The following is a 6,808-nucleotide window of genomic DNA, read 5'->3' on the forward strand; positions in this document are numbered from 1 at the left end:
GGGATGCCACTGCACCTCCTTCACAGCCCTCATAGCTTTAATCTCCTCCAGGGTGATCAATAATATTCAGACGGCACACAAATGATCTCATACAACAGACATGAGCCCTGGGAAGGCAAAGCCAGCTCTAATGAACCACGCTGTGTGTGGAGAGAAGTCCTTTTAGACCTCTGCTGAGCCCAGCTTCAACCTTGCATGAGCCTATGGTCATGTTGAATGTCATGGAGGGCAGGTGATCTTTTATAATTTGGTAAGCCAGACGGGTCAATAGAGTGTCCAGACATGGCGCTAGACATCGCAACAGTCTGTCGGCGGGTCCATATAGGAGAAATGTGTCCATTGCCATAGAGCTGAAAGGTCACACACTGGACAGAAATAGATTTCACGATGACATAAGTTATCTGAGCATCTTGAAAATTAGCATTACTCAGTTAACAGACCTTAGGTGTAGGGAAGAAACCTGCAGTACATATGCAATACCTCATGTCCACTCATATACTGTATATAGCCACTTGACTCACCAGACAACTGCAGAACCTGAACCATATATGCCTTTTACAGTCACATGAGATTTTTCACCATTAATTTAATTGTGCATCAAAAGTACAAAAAGTACAAAATTGAATGACTCAAAATCTACCCTCTTCACATATTAAAGCTGTAACACTAATTTGGAAGAGATATAATGAGCGTATCCCTGACACAATCACAGGCAGCAAGAAGGGCAGACAAGCCTTGAACAAGTGACTCCCTTTCATTCAGACAACAATCTTATTATATTCATATGCATGCATGGCAGTCAGTAATGGGCTTTGCTGATGCCCTAGTTACTTCAAAGTTTTCTCCATACAGCTTGTATTATTGTCTCAGGAATCTAGGATTCAGATTTTAATGGGCTGTTGTCAAGGTTTTCTTTATTTTAAAAATGAACATACATTTGCATATACAGTATGTCTGCATGTATACACTCATTGTGTGCAATCAAATCATTACATTAAATTAATGAGGTGCATGAAAGGAATTATAATATTTGCATGCTATTTATTGTGGTGTAATTTGTTTGCAGTCCATGTACAGTAGTGAACTGATAGAAACATTGTACTGTTCCGTAAGTGCCTGCCACACAAACAGCAAAATGCAAACTTTAAAGTGAGATGTCAGATGGGTGTGACTGTGAGTTAGAGCTGGATCCAACCATCGTGTTCCATTTGAGGTTTACATTTGAACAGCCCTTGTTCTATGCATTATTGTAGAGAATGGAGAATGGCCATTCAACAGCTGAGTATTAGACAAAATACTTTCATTCAGTATGGCCTGACGTGTGTATGAGACTACTGTATGCATTTATACATAGGACATTCAATGCTCTTATGATATTGTATTGTATCAGTATTGAGCAGGCTATTCCACTCTATGAAAGTTTTGTCTATGAACAGTCCATCGGAAGTAAGGGAAAGGCAGCCCAACTGGGTGTCTCTGCTGTCTGCTTGTGAATGTTTAATGGTCCTCTTTTGTACCATGTGCTTTTTCCTTGACTAGTGGACCTCCAGCTATAGTTGATGGTCCCCTAGCTTTGGGGAAGGACACAGGAGAGGATATTGTGCTTAATTGGATGCCCAAAAACATTGTCTTAGCAAAACACTGCTCCTGTGATCAAATGTCCGGTATGCCCAGGCTAGTGTTTGTTGTAAAAGACATGTTCCACTGGGGCTGACAGATATGAGGGTTATATGGACTGGAGGTAAACACTGAAATCAAACAAATAGTGGCCTCTGAACTCCCTCCACTTGCTTCTCTCTTACCTCTAAGATCACCTCTCTCTCTCTCTCTCTCTCTCTCTCTCTCTCTCCTCCCATTAAACCAACATCCACTCACCTAACAGTGCTGCTGGGATATGACACCTTCAGCACAAGTGCTCAGACTTGGCTCACTGTCTTTTTTTGTGCTGCCCTTTAGACACGGCCCCCCCGAGATACTGAGAGAAGGAGAAATAAGCTGAAGCTGATTTTGAACCTTTCGCTGCACATAATATTGTGCGAAATGAAGTGCTGAAGCACAAGGGAGATTGCAATTGTAAATCAATTGGATTTAGTTGCCACCTAGCCGCAAGGTGTTTAAAACATCATACTCAACATTGCTTGCTGCCTAGGAGAACTCCTGAAGTCGGAATAGGTATAGGGAGACTGGGGATTCTGGTTTGCTTGTCTGAATCATGGTTTAGTCTATTATTATGGGATAGAGCATGTGCTCACCATGAGATAATGGTAATATGCTCTGTCTCTCTCTCTCTCTCTTTCATCATGTATTCCTCTTTCCCTCTATACTGAACATAAAGGTCTCTGTCAGGCCAGCCAGTAACGAAGCATGTTGCCATGGAAATGAAAAATAAAGGTAGCTTTTGTTTTAGAAAAAGTTCCATCCTTTAATAGTGCATACTCTCCTTTCTTTTTGATTCGTCACATGCACAAGCACAACACTTGGTCTTGTTCTTTTCTCATTTTTGGCAAGCTGTACAATATATTTGCATGGCCTATTTGGGGCAGCTTTCTTGTGAATGCACACTCACACACAAGCATAGTTTTGTTGAGACATGTGACAAAACAAAAAAGAGAGGGAGGGAAAAAGCTCTGTGGTTGCACATGGTGGCATTTAAAATTGTCACTGTCAGATTGCCACTGTGCTAAAAACTTCTATCCACATTGCCCACGGCTCCACATGACAGTGTAAAGAAACATCCTGCTGTCACCATAGAAACAGAAAGTAACAATAGGGCCCTGACCTCTCCTGAGACATAGCAACGTTAACTTTCTACATCATTACCCATGCACCTGCAGTGCTGTCTGCACACACCGTAGCAGCCGGCAACCTGATGTAATGACATCTATTCCAGTCATCACCATTTCAGGCAAAGCTCAATGCGCAGAGCATATAATGAAGCGCAGAAAAGCCACAGAACTTCTGTGGACTAAAGGAGGGCACTTACAGTACAGTAATAGATCCTATCAATCTGTTCCCATGGGTTTCCAGTTTAAACATTCAAAACCAGCGCTCATACTTTAAAATGAAAATTAAATGGACTTTAACATAATGTTGTGCAAAATGTTGACTTTAAAACTTGTTTTTGTTTGTGTTTGTTTTTTGTCCCCGAGTAATGGTTAGCCATAGGAACATTGTTTATGCAGTTGAAAGGGTCTACAGGCCATCCCTAAGAATATTAGGACAGGACTGACTATTGTTAAGTTGATACCGTATAAGGTGTATATGATTTAAGATGTATCAAGTATAGAGTGCTAAATTTCAGGACATCAGTTGTCACTGTTATAAATACAACATGGACATGTAAATATAATTGAACAACTTTTTGAGACCACTGACCAGTAAATAAAATCGACACAGTTAGCCAAGGTTTCCAACACTGTACATATTTTCATGACATCAACAACACTGTATCCATTATTGTAACCAAAGAAAAACAAAATCTCTACTTTCTTCAAACATTGACATTGGCATTATGTTTACTGAATTGGGCATAACGTGTCCATTGTGCCATAAAGTACAGGCCATGCTCACTAGTCTTTAATTTGAAATAAAAGAGAGCTGTTGCATGTTAACATATTTGCTAAATATAGTACATTCTATCACCATATCAACACCAAAGAAAGTTCTCCCTGTGATGTATCTGTGTTCTTATGTCCCTTTCTCCAGAGCTCTAGCACACAGAAGATGTGCTGCTGGTAGAGAGCGGTAAATATCATTAAGTTTGTTTATACACTGGGTCTATTTTTATCTCACTGTGAGAAAACCAGCTCTGCAATGGAGAGAGTCTCATGTCCAATACATGGATTCCTTGTGGCCAGGGCTTCTGTTAATCAAAGTGTGCTGGGATGGGAGCTGATAAACCAGATTGATGTGTGGGCATAGGGGATCTATTGTTGCACATCAAGCAATACCTGTGATGCTATCAAAGGCACTGTAAACATCTGGTGCTGGGAGTGAATGGGCAGCTCTGTACAAAATGAAAGCAGGATTTGTCAGTGTAGGGAAATTTTGTTGTGTGATTAAATTTAAACTGTTCGTTTTGCTTCATCACATTCACTACTTTCATCATGCTGCTATTTGAAAACAGAACCTGCCACTGTGGATAGCAGCAGTTGTTGATAAGGTTTAAAGGGAACAGCCCAGGGAAGCAGAAGGATATGCACCCTGCTGTGAGCTGCCATCTCCTCTTAAAATGTCTGTGTTCTCTTCTGACCTTTGCTTCCAGATAGACTGAAATACAGATTGATCATGACATCATGTGAAAAACAGCTGCCTGGACATTGTGTGGTCCCACCCGCTTGACTGTGTCTCACACCTCTCTGTGTGACTGCAAAACCTGCTATTTCCTACAGGTGGTAAAAGCTTATTACACATTGCTATCCACCAAATGTCAAATCAACAAATGTGTTTTAATAGTGATCCACAGCTGAGCCCACTATGGTCATTTGGAGGCTTCTTAAGAAAGACATTGAGCTCCTGACTTCAATATGCCTCTCCCAGCTGTTCTGTACCGCCATTGCATTTCCTAGTAACATCTCATGGCATTAGGATATCCATCGTCATTCAGAGACTTCACTTTGCTTCAGAAGCTCAAGGCTGTTTGCTTTACTCCAGAGGCAGTTGGAGAGCCCATTTTGGTAAGATCTCTCGCCTAAGGCATCAACACCAATACCATTCACAGCTCATCACCCCCCCCCCCCCCCCCCCCCCCATTACTACAAAGAGGAAAGCTGCTGTTTGAGACACATCTATAGTGTAGTGTATATACATGATTCAAAAGAAGAGTGCTAAGCTGGGGAACGCTCCATCAGAGCTGATCTACTTCATCACAGCAGTGCTGTTTGACATGAGGAGACGAATAAAGACCAGGAGCCGACACTGAAGCAATTATATATTTTTTTCTGCATTGAAAACAATGTGACGGGAACATATTTAGTATCAGTCTTACTGTTTTTTGTGTCCAGAATAGATGAAGATGTCTTATTTAATATTATTATGTCTTATTTGATATCTGTGCTTGACAGCAAAATAATTCTCACCCAAACAACATGAAAGTAAATATTTCCTGATCTTTTATAGTTTAAGGCTTGTTTGCTAGGAGTCATCAGTTATCAAAATAAATCTGAAAAAGCTATTAGTCATTTTGTTGTTATTCCTGACTCTGTGTCACTTTGAAAAGTGAATGTTAGTCCTGATATCCAGACCCCAGTCATCTTTGGCATGTGTATAGTCTTGTGCTCATTTGTGCATCTTTGACCTCTGCTTAATTAGCATTGGCCCCTGTTTGTCATGATGGATGCAGTGGCAGCTCCACAAGGGAGTGGGCATCTCATTGCTCCTCCCTTGTGTGAACTCTGTAGGTGATTTCCATGACAGAATATCCCTCTCTGACAAATCTATTGGCTGCAGGAGAGGGGAGATGGGATGGTGGCGGGATGCACTTATCAGTGTGACGCCTAATTAAAACACAAGAGGAGCCGGCTTCATGCTGTTACAGTGTGGACTAGCACAGGCATGTGTCTCTGTGTGTGTGTGTGTGTGTGTGTGTGTGTGTGTGTGTGTGTGTGTGTGTGTGTGTGTGTGTCTGTGTGTATGTACGTGTGAAAGACAGAGAGAGACAGAGAGAACATATCTCATTAGCCTCTGTTCCCTATAGTGACTGGGAAAGCATCAACGAACCGTTTTGCTTTCATAAGTCTATGTATAGAATCACCTCTGAGACACATAAATTGTTTATATGAAATTGCAGAAAGACTCACAGTAAGGACTGTCAGTGTGCTAGCTGCTTTAGACTATATGCACCACAGGAAGGGAAAGGACAAAACATGAACCCACTTAACTCTCATTGGTTCTAAACTGGAAAGAAAACACATGCACATCCTCCTTCGAAAATAAAGGGCACTGAGCACTGCTGGCTCATTTAGTGTTGGTTGGTTAAATGATAATCACTATTTGCCTAGGAAGTCAGGTCATGTTTGTAAGGTCAATATTACTGGGGAAATCTTAAGGGCATGAGAGAAAATGCAAATTAGGTAACTACAAGAGATAGGCAGAATGGTAAGCTAGGCCTTTTCACGGATGCATTGAGCGAAGTGTAAGTGCTCTGTTGTCAGATAGGACTTTCTAAACAATTGACTGTGACTCCAGCTCAATCAACATAGATGTCATGTGTGATTTGTTTCAGTGGCTGCTTCGGGTAGTGATTTTCCATTTCTCTTTCATCTCTCTTCTTTTCAAGTTTTTTTTTTGCCAAATTGATTCGGTCTGAAGTGGTCTGGCCAGCGTCGCTGGTCAATGGTCTCATACTGTCCTCAATATGAGGAAAATTTCAGGCCAAAAAAAGGAAAGAAATGGAGAATATGCTGAAACAGGCAGATTGATGAACACCCATGATAGGCAAACATTATCTTGGAATTTCAATCTCATAATAGTTACCGGTATATCACTATAATCTCCTCATACCTCTCCAGACATGACTGGTCTGCCAAGAATCTCTAATAATGACAATTACTGTAAGATATCATCAGAGATGACACTGGCTTCTGTGTCTGGCCAAATATAGAGTAACAGAGATGCTGGAAATTGTACATTTAATTTCAAATGATAGGAAAGCATTTCAATAAGGGAAGTCAATGACTCAGTAGCAGGGGAATCTGTCACTGAGTGGTATAAGTCTATACAGTCATTAGCATATGTGTTCCAGATGAAGAGGTTGTACCTTTCATGAATAAATTCATCAGATATTGCAAACTCATTCCATATCTATGCT

Source organism: Alosa sapidissima, chromosome 11, assembly GCF_018492685.1.
Source record: "Alosa sapidissima isolate fAloSap1 chromosome 11, fAloSap1.pri, whole genome shotgun sequence".
Lineage (NCBI taxonomy): Eukaryota > Metazoa > Chordata > Actinopteri > Clupeiformes > Clupeidae > Alosa > Alosa sapidissima.